At 58.7% G+C, this 6,926-nt stretch overlaps 1 protein-coding gene across 2 annotated transcripts in view; it reads right to left on the reverse strand.

Annotated features, from left to right (window-relative positions):
- Rbfox3 (RNA binding fox-1 homolog 3) overlaps positions 1-6,040 on the reverse strand; it is a 391,380-nt gene extending 385,340 nt beyond the window's left edge. For both annotated transcript variants that reach the window (XM_063242534.1, XM_005001422.3), the window contains exon 1: positions 5,899-6,040. The gene's annotated coding sequence lies outside the window, so the exon portion shown is untranslated. The remainder of the gene's footprint in view (positions 1-5,898) is intronic.
- Positions 6,041-6,926: the final 886 nt, after the last annotated feature.

The raw sequence follows: 6,926 nt of genomic DNA on the forward strand, positions 1-6,926 counted from the left end.
TGTTGCATTTGTATTCGGGAAGGATTTTGAGCTATTAATGTTTAGTGACAATTATCTAAACCGAGGTATGTACACCTCCTTAAAGCTCTGTCTACACTGAATCTTCCCGTTTGATGCAAGTACACTTCATGTCTTTGGGCTCCGACGGATGGTTTTATATAAAAAGCCTTCACTGCCGAGAACAGCCTGCTTCTCTGTGTTCTCATCATCTCTGCCTACAAGAAAACTCTTCTGCCATGTAAGGCCCAGCCCAGTAGCTATCAGATGCCTGGAGAATTTTGGGGAAGAGGAGCAGGAAAGGCACCTAGACTCAAGACACCATCTTCGTCCCTCCACCTCATTTGGGGTCACAGACAAGGGACCATGGGGAACAGGACTGCAGCCCTTGCTGATTTGTCTGTTCACAGCTGGAGATGTGGCTGTGCCCTAGGCTTGTGCAGTCCACAGCCTCTACCACTGTATCGGTGGCCCTACATGAAAGAATTTGATTTTGAGGGCCTGGGTCACATTTTGTTTGCATATTTGTTTTGGTGGAGGCAAAGTTTGAAGCAAGACAAGATGCCTTAGCCAATAAAGGCCCAGGCCATTCACCTCTCTTCGGTGCACACATTATATCCAGGAAACTGCAGAGTCTGGTGGCAGCAGATGCCTGGCCTAGGCAATTTCAGCATCTGAAACAGAACTGGTCTCTAAAAGGGCTAAATTAGGCAAACCTGACCATCAGCCTCCTCCCCAGGTTCCTGGGCACTGCCCCTCAGTGCCAGAAGGGTGGTCCAGCCTCTGATCAGGGAACAAGCATCCTGGGTGAGGGCTGGGATTGCATGGAGCCCTGGAAAGCAGGAGGGAGGGAGGAGGCAGCCAGGCTCTCTGCAGCTCTCCTGGAATCGTGGGAGAACCCTCTCAGTACAGCCCCTGAGCGAAGTGGTAAGTGGGTAAGTTCTGCTAAAAATATCCACTTTCCCCTCCTTCCTGCTCTTCTGGGACTGCGTGCCAGCCTTCAGTGATTGAACCTTAAAAGAAAACCTTTGATCATCTGGACCTCTCTGCTCTTTGTCCTCAGAGGAAACTGTGGACCCTGAAGACCCCAGTGTGGGGTGACACAAGTCACAAGCCCCCTCTTGGCCAGGGTCATCAGCAAGAGCTGGGCCCTGGCCACACAGGAGTGGAGATGAGGCTAGACACGGTGTTTCGTTTTAACTTCCAGAGATTCCCCAGAACTCACAGCTTGCTGCCCTGCTGGTGGGACCTTCCGCGGGCAGTCCACCTCCCTCGGGTTTGGCTGTCTCCTTCCTGATTCTTTCAGAGTGAGGCCTCCATTGCCAGTGTTTCGGGCAAAATGAGCTGGCTGGGTGGAGCAGTACAAGAAAAACGGAGGACAGGGAGGGTGCTCAGAGTTTGCTCACCAAGACCTAGAGAATGGGAACGTCCAGCTGACACACAGCAGTTAACCTGGTTCACACGGAGCACACAAAGGTCCAAGAACTAGAGAGGATGCCTAACTCTTCTTTGCTCCTGGAGAAGAAATATTCCCACCTCAGCCTCAGTAATCGTGGTAGTCAGTATGATCACAGGAGTCCTGTTCCGCAGGGCAGCACAGCTTGAGAACCCTAAGTCTCTGCTAAGGTCCACTGTCCTTCCCCAGGTCTTGAGCACCTGCCCACTGGTGGGCTCTCACGGAGGCGCCCTGGCTCCTGCAGGAAAGGTGCTCAGTCCTGCCCCTTCCCTCCAGACTCCCCACTACTTTGAAAAGAGCAATTTACAGTCTATGAGCCTGCCTGGGGCTGCCAGACAGAACACTTTTGAATAAAGTAACAGATTTTATGCTCTTTATTATCTCAAGCCACCTTCTTAAGGCTTGTTTTGATGCCAGCTTAAGTGTTGGAGAAACTGTAATAATAGCACACTAATTTACTAAGTGTGCTATACCAGAAAGGTGTGTCATTCACATCAGGACAGGCCACGAGGTTCTTTTTGTCTTTTGCAAGTTGTTTTTTTTTTTTCAGTCCTAGGAATTGAAGCTTTGCACTGAGCTACATCTGCAGTCCTTTTTATTTTTTTATTTTCAGACAGGGTCTCGTTAAGTCACTAAGTTGCCCAGATTGGGCTTAAATTTGCAATCCTCATGCCTCAGCCTCCCAAACTGTAGGATCAAAGGCACGTGCCACCACACCTGCCTCTGGAGGTGTTCTTTAAAACAGGGTGCTCATCCCCTGTGGATCCCCAAGATAGAGCAAGGGGCTCACTCCCTTCTAACTAACATCCACCTGGCAATCAAGGGCTGTCCTCTAGTCCCACAGGTACTATAGGAAATAGCACACGAATCCACAGAAGAAAGAGAGAGAGGTAGACGCTAAGAGGATGCGGAACCAAAATATCACAAATAAGAAAGAAACCACAATGACTCCAAAAGCCACCAACTCCAGAGAGGCAGCAGAAAATAAGATGTTTGGGCCGCCTGAATGTCCCAGGAGGCTGTGAAAACATAAAAGACAGGAGGAACTGCAGCTAGTCCAAAAGATTAGGTACAAATGGAACGTGTCCAGTCCCTGCCTCGGCCAGGAGCACAGCCTGTTGCAAGCGAGGATCTGGGGAGGGACAGGCTCCCTGGGAGCAGCATCTGCGTGGAAGGCGGAAACTTTCAAGATGGTTTTTCCCCTTCACTTGTTTAAAAATAAAAAATTCCTCACTGCATGTCAGCTGCGTGTCAGGTTCCATTTGTCTTTATAACAGAGTATAGAGCAGGAGTGAGGAAATAAATAAACACAGAGAGACAACCGACCACAGATTGCAGGCACGCGGATGGCTGGTGGAGGTGAGCCCCACGCCACGGTCACTGAGATACATTTCAATTCCACAAGCAGCATAATGGCCCTGTGTCCACGGAGACGTTCTCCTCCCCTTCACCGCCCCCACCACACGGCCTCCCCTGGCACCTCTGGGTGGGACGGGAGCACTACTGTGTACGCCACCCCTTCTGATCCCACAGGCGACTCAGACAATGCTCTCTTCTGGGGCAGGTGCAGGAAAGGGATCTAAATCAACCAGGATCCTGCCCATGGGAGCAGGGTACCTTCGAGTTCTACAGTCAGGGCAATGCTAGGCTGGGGAAGGCCAGGCAAGGGAGGCTTCAGGGGAGAAGAGGCAACGGCACGTTGAACCAGCGTGGCCAAGGTCAGGACCAAACCTGGGGATGGCACTTTCTCTGATCACACCCTTGTTAGCTCATCCCTACATAACAAGAACTCCATTTCTCTCTCCATCTCGCCGAATTCAGGGTTGAGAGTGGCAGGAGCAGGACAGAAGGCCTGCTTCCTCATGGGACCCAGGAGACCTCCTCGCTGTAATTACCTTTCTGCTGGCCCTGGGCTGCCTGCCTCTGGCTGTACCTCCAGCGCCCTGCCCTTCCCCCACCAGGACAAGAGTTTAGGTCTCTGGAGCGCGCTCCTGGCCCTGTCCTTGGTGCTGGCCGACTGCGCGCCAAGTGGCAGGCCCGTCTTTTTCCAGCCTGGCCTCTGGTCTCTGTAGAAGGACAGTGAAGACAGGAGCCCGCGACCGCTCTACCCTAGGTCATCGCACAGCGCGTTAGCAGCGAGGGCTCAGCAGCGTCGGAGCCAGAGCCTAAAGGGTCTTTCCCGGACTCTGGGTTTCTCCAGAGGCCCCTGAGGCCGCAGGGTCCCTGGGGAAGGTGGACCAGAGCAATTGTCTGTTCTCCTTCTACGTCGAGGGGTGTGTGTGTTTGGGGTGGGGGTGCTGTTAGAAACGGGAAACTCGGGCCAGGAAACCCTGGCGGCTCCAGCGCAAACAGCCCACGCGCCACTAGCAAGCCCTCTCCTGGCACGCAGTTGCCTGCTAAGCCAGACTGTCTCGGCGGGTTTTTTTTTCCCTCTGCTCCTTAACCTCTTTGGGGTTCCCTACCTCACCCACTCCCTCCCAGGAACACCCCAGCATTCCCAGACTCTCCCAGCCGAGAAATGAGGGGTTAAGCGTGGCTTCCAGGAGTGCGCAGAGAGTCCAGCGCCCACGCAGGGAGGCCTCCAGTCCCTCGGGAGGGGCGGGGGTGGCAGCCTCTGTTCTCCCTTCGCACGCACCCGCCGGAGGGAGCTCCTGGCTCACAGGGGCGGGGGCGGGGTAGGCGGTCCTCAGAAGGCGCCCCTCCACCCCATGCCTCCCCCGGACCCCACCTGCCAGCACCCAGCGGCCTCCTCGCGCCACCAGCCCCCAGCTCTCATCAGCCAGCGCCTTTTCTACAACTTTCTCCCCCTCTCGCGTCACAATTCTCGCTCACCTGGAGGGTCTGGTTTTAATTAGTGTAATATCCCCGTTAACGCAGCCTAATTAAGACATCCGCCCCAAGCCCGCGATTCACACTTAATGAGCACGCTTTGCCGCAATGTTTATACTTTTTTTTTTCATTATTTTTTGCAGACTAGTAAAACCAAAGCCGGCTTCTGGCTAAAAGACCTCATTACAGGAGACCCCACTCCATTCGCCCCGTAGCTGCTGGGCGCTAAGTGCCCTGGGCTCCCGGGTGCGCGCCTAGGGCGTCCCTACCAAGTCTGCGTTATAGGCAAGAAATTAACAACCTGGCGCTCCAGGGAAGTGACTTCACCTCGAGCTGCCGGAGGAAGGGACTCTCCCAGGGACGGATCCCTCCGCCCCAGCCCTTGGCCTGCACCGCCTGGTGTCTGGCGCCCCGGGGCTAGGGCCCAGCGGGAGTCCATTTAAAAGTAACCTTTAAATAACAGAACCTCCGGAAAGCAGGAGCAGACCGGGGTCAGCTCAGTCATCCAGGAGTTTTGACCCATCTCGCTGGGCCCCCGCCCCTGCCGGAATCCGGAAACATCCCACCCCCACTCCACGTGAGGTGCTGACTGTTTAGGACGATGGTGGCCACATCTCTGTCGCACACAGACTGGGTGAGGGCCCGGGTCGGCCGAGCACTGCGGAGCCACGCGCCAGGGGAGGCTCCGCGCCGCAGTGTAAGGTTGAGGCGACCCGAGCCCCAAAACGACCCCAGCCTCATGCCCTGAGACATCGCGGGAGACTGCCGTTCCGAGGGCAAGCTCGAGGCTTTCTGAGGCATCAGGGCAGAAAGTTTGGGCCAGGGGTGTGCCAACGCGCCCTGGCGTGGATTCCTGGACGGGCTACACCAGCATGGGGGCAGTCGAAGCTTGGGGAAGGCATCCTGGGCGCGCGCCGGAGCCTAGCTCAGCCACTCCCGGTCTCCGCGGCCGGGTGCACCCCTCCCCCGGCGCCCCACGGAGGGCGCTGCGCGAGACCGCCCCCGCCACTCTGCCCCCGCGCACTCCGCGGCGCCCGGGCCCTGGTCCTCCTGGAGGACCCGGAGACCCCATGCCTTCCCACAGCTCCTTAGAGCCTTCCACCTTTGCAGTGACTCTCCTAAAGGAGGACTCCTGTCAGGACTCCCCCGGGCCTGCCTGCAGCCTGGGCCGCCTCCCCGGACCCGACCCGCGGGCCGGGATCTCCTTGCGCCTTGGCCTCCCCCGCCGGGGAGTTCCCCGAGCCGGGCATTGTGCCTCCGCCGCTGCACACACGGTCACGCCGCGCGGGACTCCCCGGCGTCTCCATAGAGCCTGACCCCGGGCCTTTCCATTCACAAAATCGCCTCCCGGTCCCTTGCGGTGACACGCGCCCGGACCCCAGCCCCGGAGGAAACTGGAAAACCCCGCGCCAGAACCTCTGACCCCAAGGGCACCACCCTCCCAGCGCGACCTCTGCTCTATCCCGGTCCCAGGTCCCTGCCCGCCGTCTGCAGCCCCGCCTCCCGCCGCGGGGTCTTAAGCGCCCCTCCCGGGCCCGAGCCCCCACCATCGGCTCACGCGTCGCGATGGTGATGAGCGCCGCAGGGCGAGGCGCCCCGCAGGTCGGACTACTCACAGGCTCCACGCTCCCCGCGGTAGGTGATGGGGCACCGGCGGCCATGCCCCGGCTGCATTCCGGCCGCACTGGCGAGCCGGCGGCGAGGGGCGCGCGAGGCCGGGCTGGGGCGGCGGCCGCGGCGTCTCCAACACCACGCGAGCTGCCCGGGGCCGCGCCGCGCCGCTGTCCTGGGAGGCTCCGCGCTGCCGCCGCCTCTCCTCTCCGCTCCGCTCCGCTCCGCTCCTCTCCGCTCCTCCTCTCCTCGCCTCTCCTCTCGCGCTCTCGCTCCCCACCCCCCTTTCTCTCCCGTTCCTCTGGCTGGCTCGACTGGAGCGAGAAGGCAGCGGCAGCACGCGGCGGCTGGGGAGCGCAGCGCGTGCTGAGGGAGGGGTCTCCGGCGGCGGCGCCGGGGGTGGGGGAGGCTCGGGGGCGGGCCGAGTGGGGACACGCTCTGCAGGTTCCCTGTCAGTCCAGTGGAGCAAGGGCGTAAAGTGATGGGCAACACGCGCAGGGCACCCAGAGCCCAGTGCTGCCCGGTCAGCTCAAGCACCGCCCAGGGTCCCGCCTCTCCTCCCCGCCCCCACTCGGATGGCTCTTGGGACGAGCCAGTCCAGGCAGTCCTTAACAGTACCCCCTCCCCACTATACTCCTGCCTATCTCTGGGAAACATCTCGCCGCCACTCCCCCCCCCCCCCCCGCAAACGGGACTTCATCACAGAGCAAAAGGATGGATGTCCCTTCCCAGCTAACATTCATAGCCTCTTCTTTCAGTATCCACGTTAATGGTGTCTTCCTGCCCCTCCGAATGGAGTGACCAGGTCCACTCCAAGACCCGGCCACAGCATTGTCCAATTTGGTCAACCTGATCTCCCTCAGTGTTTCCACCCAGGTCGGCTCAGGATTTGCCTACAATCAGGAGCTCGGGGACGCCCTGTCCCAGTCCAGACTAAAGGATCCTGCTGTGGGGTCTCTAGGCTTGGGACAGGGTGCTGAGACTGGGAAGAAGACTAGGGGTGTTTTGGGCTGGCAGGATGAGACCCGGGAGG

The sequence above is a fragment of the Cavia porcellus genome, unplaced genomic scaffold (assembly GCF_034190915.1).
Source record: "Cavia porcellus strain 051 isolate PalLab524CR breed Dunkin Hartley unplaced genomic scaffold, mCavPor4.1 scaffold_32, whole genome shotgun sequence".
Classification (NCBI taxonomy): domain Eukaryota; kingdom Metazoa; phylum Chordata; class Mammalia; order Rodentia; family Caviidae; genus Cavia; species Cavia porcellus.